This window comes from Sinocyclocheilus anshuiensis, unplaced genomic scaffold (assembly GCF_001515605.1).
Source record: "Sinocyclocheilus anshuiensis isolate Anshui unplaced genomic scaffold, SAMN03320099.WGS_v1.1 scaffold566, whole genome shotgun sequence".
Taxonomy (NCBI): Eukaryota; Metazoa; Chordata; class Actinopteri; order Cypriniformes; family Cyprinidae; genus Sinocyclocheilus; species Sinocyclocheilus anshuiensis.
The window spans coordinates 740,780-748,257 of NW_015542410.1; the positions used below are offsets into that span (position 1 = coordinate 740,780).

A 7,478-nucleotide genomic window follows, 5' to 3' on the forward strand; every position below is an offset into this window, starting at 1 on the left:
CCTAAATGAGAGGAAGCCTAACAACGCTCAGCCCTATAGAGAAGCTCTAAAAAGTGGAGATCTCAGCATAACGACTCTCTAAAATGAGAGGAGACCTGACCACACTCAACGCTAGACACAGTTAGTGAGGCTCAAAGAGAATCAAGCATACAAGGCATTCTCAATGCGATCACATCTCGCAGTGCGAATGCATCGCATTAAGCTTGTTCAACTCCCTCGAGAGGCCAACGCGCTCGTGCAAACGCTGACAAAGCTCGAGTACAGACCTCTGCCTCTAGTAGTCCCGCGAATGCAAACAGTGAGTGCATCCTTCTCTCTTGCGAGGCAGACGCATGTGCTTCCATACACAGGGCTTGAAGACAAAGAGGTGGATGACGTATTCCGCAGGTGTTCTTTTATACCCGCAGTTGCTTTATTGTTTACGTCATAGGCTGCCGCCTGCCAATGTCAAGTTCATTGTCGTTTTTTCATTCATGCTTCAGACACCGGTCACGTTGAAGACGTTCCCCTAGCGCCCTCTAGAGGACGCAGCGTGGAGTTCCCTTTCGAAAGGGAACTAAAGTTGAAAAAGTGAAAAAGCATAATAGGACACCTTTAATAATCATTGTATACTTTGTATAAATACCTCCTTCCCCCTTCAGGTGTGACCTTTCCCACACCACTGTTTTATATTGACGACTGAGTTTTGGAATATTTATTCATAGGTCATGTAAGCTTAACTGCCTACACATTAGACATTAGTTTTGTGAAAACAATGTGTGTACTAATTTAGCTTGCCACTGTGTACTTCATATATTGGCTCTTGAGATAAAATGCTTATAATACTGTTAATGTTTAATCATTGTAAATGTATAGGGTTAGGCTAGGGTTTTTATATTGTTGTAAGATAAGATAAGATCCATCAACCTTTAGCTGACTGGAGGAAATGATGAAATACTGTGGTATCACTGCATGCATGGACAGGTTTTCATTAGTGGCATTATTTGCCTGATCCAATGAGGTTCCTTTCCTCAATATCAAATAATCAAATGCAATTAGTTATGGTATTTAATCCAAATAGGTTATTTCTTCCTTTTCAGTGTTACATAAATAAGATGTAATTTCATTCAAAATAAACCATGACCGCACATAACATTTATCTTGCTTTTGCCTTTTTTAGACATATGAAGTCTTACAATAATGAAATTCTTCAGTGTACTGAGGAGTCAGAACCACAGGGGCCAGATTCATAACAGTAGGATTCACAATATCTTCAAAACAACATTAATCTCAAATCACCTTTTAAACAAATGAGATTGTCGAGATACATGCCTGAATGGAAAGTCTTTTAAAGTCTAATTATTCTTATAATTCTTAAAAATGATCTTTTAAACTTTTTATTTTATTTAAACTGAGGGACCGTGTGTAATTACTATCCTTCCAGTGGCACCAAACGGAATTGTGAATTGTTATTATCATTAAAGATGGGGTAAGCGATTTCTGGTAGCCAATGTTGACATTTGAAATCACCAAAACAAACACGCCCCTACCCTAAAAGGGTCTCGCCCCTATTTTGATAGCTCCGCCCCACACATACGTACGCAACCCAGGCAACGATTAGTTCTGTGAAACAAAGCAAAACCAATGTTACACCGTGTCTACACCGGACGCGAGTGGCGTGGCGCGACAAAATACTATAGAACTCATTATAATCAGTGATGCTGTCTACACCATAGATATATATACATATCTATGGTCTACACTGGATGTGGCGCGGCGCGACACGACAAATCACCAATAGAAAACTGCTGCTGCGTTCTATTTATGACATATTGACACAAATTTCAAATGATTTTCAACAGTCGCTTTGTCACGTCCAGTGTACTAGACAGATTTTAGCTGTTGAGGCGCAGACATGGTGTTACTCACCTATCGAGAAGAAACAAAGCAACATCGGCGTCCGATCGCAGGCCTTCACAGTATTTGAAAAATAAAGTGTTTTTTGAACATTAAAGCATGTCAACATATTCTGTTACACCAAATACACAAAATAATGATCTTTAAAAAAGCATCATATGACCCCTTTAATGACATCACTCACAAAAAACAAATTCTTAATATCAAAAATAAAATTTCGAATTCTTGATCTCTAATTGTATTTCCACTAGATGAATAGCACAATTATATTATATTTAACATTTAAATAACATTTTAGTGAAGAGTTCCACAAGCTTTCTTTAGTGTGAAGGTGTGATCCAGTTTTCATAAGGTTAGAAATATAATCATGATATTTGCATTTTCTGAGCTAATAAAATTATACTTATAATAATAATAATAATAATTAGTTACATTTATATAGCGCTTTTCTGGGTACTCGAAGCGCTTTACATGAAAGCGGGGGAATCTCCTCAAACCACCACCAGACTTATAGACTTATACTTTATAATTTATAATGAGGGTAAAGTGTATTGTCTGTTAATTTTCAGGCATGCCATGCTTCCTAAGGACAAAAATGTGTATTCAAAATAATAACACCCACAATATGTATAGTACTATATTGATATTACAAAAAAAAAAAAAATTATTACTTTGAACACACACACACACACCCACACACATCCTGTAAGCTGAGATATGTACCACATCCCGTGTGAACAAAAGGAAGTGCATTGATGCAGTTAGAAATAATGTCTTATAACATCTTGATGAGCAGCATGAAGAGGAAAACAGTGATTTAGATTGCAGTCTCAAGATACAGTACAACTGGCACCTGAGATTCTTGAGACACATACACAGACGAAGGATAGGGTAAGCTTATATGTAATTGTAGTCTGGTCTCAGATTATGTACTGGTGGTGGGGAGGATGGAGGGAATCATCAGTAGTTGTCATAAACTACAATCGTAAAAGAGAAAGTCCAGTACTTATATACTCTTATAGCTGTGATTGGCCAGAGCTAATACTGTAGCTATGCATGAATAACTTGACATTAGTGTCTTCCTGGTAGAACCTTTACTGACGCTTTCATTTCTGTATCTTGGATGGTCTGAGAGTGAGAACATTTACAGCAAATTTTTGGGTGAACTATTCTTTTCTCTTTCCTTTTTTTCCTGAAATCTGTACCTATTCTTTTGATGGACTAAAGTTTGGGGATAATTAAGGATGATTAAAGAGATAACAATAATAATAAAGTGTAATATGAGGTCAGAAAAAAAGTTTGAAAACCAAACTGTTAGGTAATGTCATTTTTAATTATGTGTATATACGTATATATATATATATATATATATACAGTGGGCACGGAAAGTATTCAGACCCCCTTCAAATATATATATATACACATTACATATATTATTTATTTATTTACTATTTATAATTTTTTTCTAATTTTTGATCCCTGTACAAGGGATTGAGCCCTATCTATAGGCCAATATTTATAAATAGTATTTAGTATTCAAACTTAATTCAAATTTAATATTCAGTAGTTAAATATCATCACAGCATTTGCTTACATTCGAAAATGACTATGATTCATTTTCACTGGTTTTAAAAAACAGTGGCAGTGTCAAACTGAAATTCAGTTTGCACACAACTTTGCCTAAGGGCAAGTGTCAAGCTTTAAAAGAGAAATCCAAACAACATGCAAACTTCTTATTAACCCTTGCATCCAACAGAGTTTACAAAATGACTACTGCTGAAGCTGGTCATAATGTCCCTTAAAAATGGAGCTGAGTGGTTTGGTGAATTAAACATCCTCAAATAATTCTGAACTTGTAACAAATAACTCACAATCAGGTTTTATTTAAATATATTTCGAATTTATACACATTAAAATAACAAGGAAATCTGGAGGCGCACATATATACACAACAAAATGGACAACTGCTAGGGACTCGTGTGCATCAAAAACTAGCCCAGATATGGTAAAGCTAATGCTTCTGTAAATGTGAACCATTACTCATTAATATATTGGCTCACTAATATATTGAAAAACTATAAATACTTTTAATCTTTGTCCTGAAGATATAATTACTTCAGTTAAGAGGTCATATTCTTTGTCAGTTACCGCAGAAATGCAACATGAGTTAACTGAATATCAGACCTGAAGTCTTTCAATGCAATAATGAAGATCTTTTGATTGTCTAGTATGCAAACATTCATCCAGCTCAGGCTGGAGCATTTTTATTTAGCCTACAGGGCAAACTGATCTACAAAGAACAACTTGTTCTCACTTAACATGCTTTCACTTAAATTTGATCTTAGCATGTTTTCTTTTGCCTTACCATAAACTTATACCTATTATTTTGGCAGACTAAAACTCAGGACATAGTATTGCTGAAGAAAATGATGTCACAGTAATTTAACTTTATTTAGGAAATAAGCTTTATAAGCTTTATTATTATGGATATTATGAAATAAAACAAAACAACCTAATACATACAATACATATGATCAATACTGATTTTATTTAGTATAAAAGTCAAATAAAATCTACTAAGGAGACAACTTATATTTTCCTTTCTTAACTTTCACTTTCCGAGAAGTCCACACCCAAAGGTGAATCAGATCTAACGTCAGTTACTTACTCTGCTCAATGACACAGTTGAATCGACGGCAGTGTCCTGTCCAACAGACACTATCCTGAGAGATAAAAGGTAACTTTCTTCAAATTATTAAGATCCTTAAAGTTATACTTTATTAACTTATTTTGTCAAAAATATATTGTCCTTACTTTTTTCAAAAGTACATCTACAGACATACATATTACTACTAATTTATCCAACAAGCATTCAACATCAACATTTTAGCTTTAGCTTTATCCTCAAGTTAGAATTTGTATACAAGCAAGACATTCACTCACATGGGGTATAATATTAAAAAAGGGCTATACCTTTAAAAATACAACTGATGTGTTCTAATCAAAATTATTTCAGATGATCATTTTTGGTGATAACTGTTTTTTCACACTATAATGTACGTTCGAAAAAGTCAAATATGTGTGATTTGTGGAACAATGGAGAAAGTGGAACTCTTTATTAATTGAATCAGATAAATAATGGAAGCAGGTGCATAAGAATTGATTCATATCTTTTCTAAGATATTCTTGTTATATTTCAAAGACACTTGGTTTTCAAGAGGTAACATTATTTTATTAATATGCATGTGTCATATAAGATGCTCATGGTTTTATAAGAGACTAACACATGGTTAAGCAAGGTGTTGCAGTTGTGGTAGAAACGGTCTACCACAAGAGTCGCACTTGTGTCTAACAAGTGTTGCACAACAAACCCATGCTAAACCCATGCGATTAACAACAACAACAATAATAATAGCAAAGTAATATTTTTGGGAAGTAATTTTTTAGAGCTCAAAAGAGGGGAAAATTGCATAGAATGATATGATGCATTGGTTCAATTCCTACGAAACTGAGAAGATAAAATATAAATCTTGAATATAATTTAAATGACTCTGGATAAAAATGTCTGCCAAATATAAAACTATACTATCGCTGTCAGGATACCATGAAAGTCTCAGCAATTCTCCCAGAATGCAAAACAAAAATCTCCTATCTTCCATCACCCTTCTATCATTCCCACAGGGAACTTTCTAAACTGAGGATCTTTGGTCTGTGACAGCAGATCTGTCAATGGCTTCACAGACCACAAACTTCATCACCTGGAATGTTAACGGACCTAAAAGAAAAAGAGATAAGACATTTAAAAAACTACAAAATGCTGATGTTGTTTTCTTACAAGAGACACACATTGGAGTAGGAGATGAACATATTATAGAAGGCCTAAAAAACAGTCGTATGTTTCCTACACAAACTATACATCCCGAAAGGGAACAGCCGTACTAGTGAGGAAAACACTGCATTTTGAATATATAAGTGTTGAAAGAGCCTAACTGTGGAACATATGTTTTGCTAAAATGTAAACTGGAAGGACAACGGTACACTCTGGTCAGTGTTTATAACCATGACACAGACACAAAAACCCTTGAAAAACATTCAAGTAGTTATCTGCAATCAATGACCACAGGGCTGCTGGTGATCGGTGGAGATTTCAACACAGTTCTCAATCCATTTATTGACAAAGACAATTCAAAAGGGGTGACAGATACCACAATCCACAGAAAGCTGCGCTGTTGCGTGAAAAAGTTCATGAAATCTCTTCAGCTGGTTGATGTCTGGAGAAGAAAGAACCTTGAAAATCAGAATTATATGTTCAACAGTCAAGTTGGGTCCAGGCTGGATTATTTCTTTGTTCCAGAAGAATGTATGCGTGTCAGAAGTTGTGAAATCACAGACTCAGGGATGCGTGACCATCGTCCTGTGTATTTGGAGATCAACAATGCTTCAGAAAGATCTCCACATACAATCACTCTGCCAACTATTAAATCATAAAAAGCATTGTTTTACAGATGAAATGGGTTCATCAGTGGGTGAAGAAAACACATGCAGTCAGTGAGGTTGACATTGTGTCAGCTATACAGTCTCTTCAAGTGTCAGACACACCGAGACCAGACGGCATTCCAGTTTCCTTCTATAAAGACAACATTGAAGATCTAATTCCATACATAAAGATGCTCTATGACAGAATCCACAGAGATGCATTTAACTGCTCGGAGAAACACTTTAATGAAACTCTAAAAAGTTCACATGATGACAGTCAAAACGTTTTTAACGTTGATTACTTCATCATTGCTGCTATTTTGGCAAGACGTCTAGATGATTTCTTGGAGTCTCAGTCAAAGGGTCGTGCACCAAAAAATTCAGCTGCTGTCATCATCACTCCCAAAACCTGCACTGAGATGAGGCTGTCTTGTATCAAGGATGAGATGGAAAAGCAAAAACAGTCGAAGCCAAATCTGTATCAGGATTTCCTCATTATGAAAAACCTCCTCAGACATGCACCAGAAGTAGATACTGAATCTGCAGATGTTTTAATCTAGAGAGACAAACTGTTGGATCAGGGCTGCCCACTAACCCCAGTTCTCATTACGCTGGCACTGAAATGCTTCGTCTCCGAATTAGCTGGAAATTTAAAACAGCATGAAATTCTGGTTTTCAAAGAAAGTGTGATACTTTGCATCCAATCTGAGGACCTTGGGGAAGTAATAGCTGCTGTGAAGAACAGAGCTAATGAATTATTTTACATTAAGGAATTATCCAGTGGAAATATCAATCGTGAACAATTAAAGTGTATAGGAAATGAGTTTAAGGATGAAAATTGGGATGAAATGAACGCAGGAACATACACAGAGGAAGAATTACAAGCCAGTTGGTCAAGAGTGTATGAAGAGCATGATTTTGTAATACATAAGGAAGAAGACATTTCAGTGGAGGGTTATGGAAAGTGAGGATCATGAAGATGAATGAGATCACATTTGCTGATTTGTTCTTCTCTTTGTGCTCTTTTTCATTTTCATGTGGCCAAGTATGGTGACCCATACTCGGAATTAGTGCTCTGCATTTATCCCATCCAAAGTGCACACACA

The 7,478-nt window shown here is 35.8% G+C and overlaps 1 protein-coding gene and 1 pseudogene across 1 annotated transcript in view; both read left to right on the forward strand.

Moving 5' to 3' along the window:
• The first annotated feature begins 2,612 nt into the window (after window positions 1-2,612).
• LOC107693327 (uncharacterized) overlaps window positions 2,613-7,478 on the forward strand; it is an 11,581-nt gene continuing 6,715 nt past the window's right edge. Inside the window, exon 1 of the mRNA XM_016492663.1 lies at window positions 2,613-2,787. The gene's annotated coding sequence lies outside the window, so the exon portion shown is untranslated. The remainder of the gene's footprint in view (window positions 2,788-7,478) is intronic.
• LOC107693258 (uncharacterized) lies at window positions 5,626-6,932 on the forward strand (annotated as a pseudogene).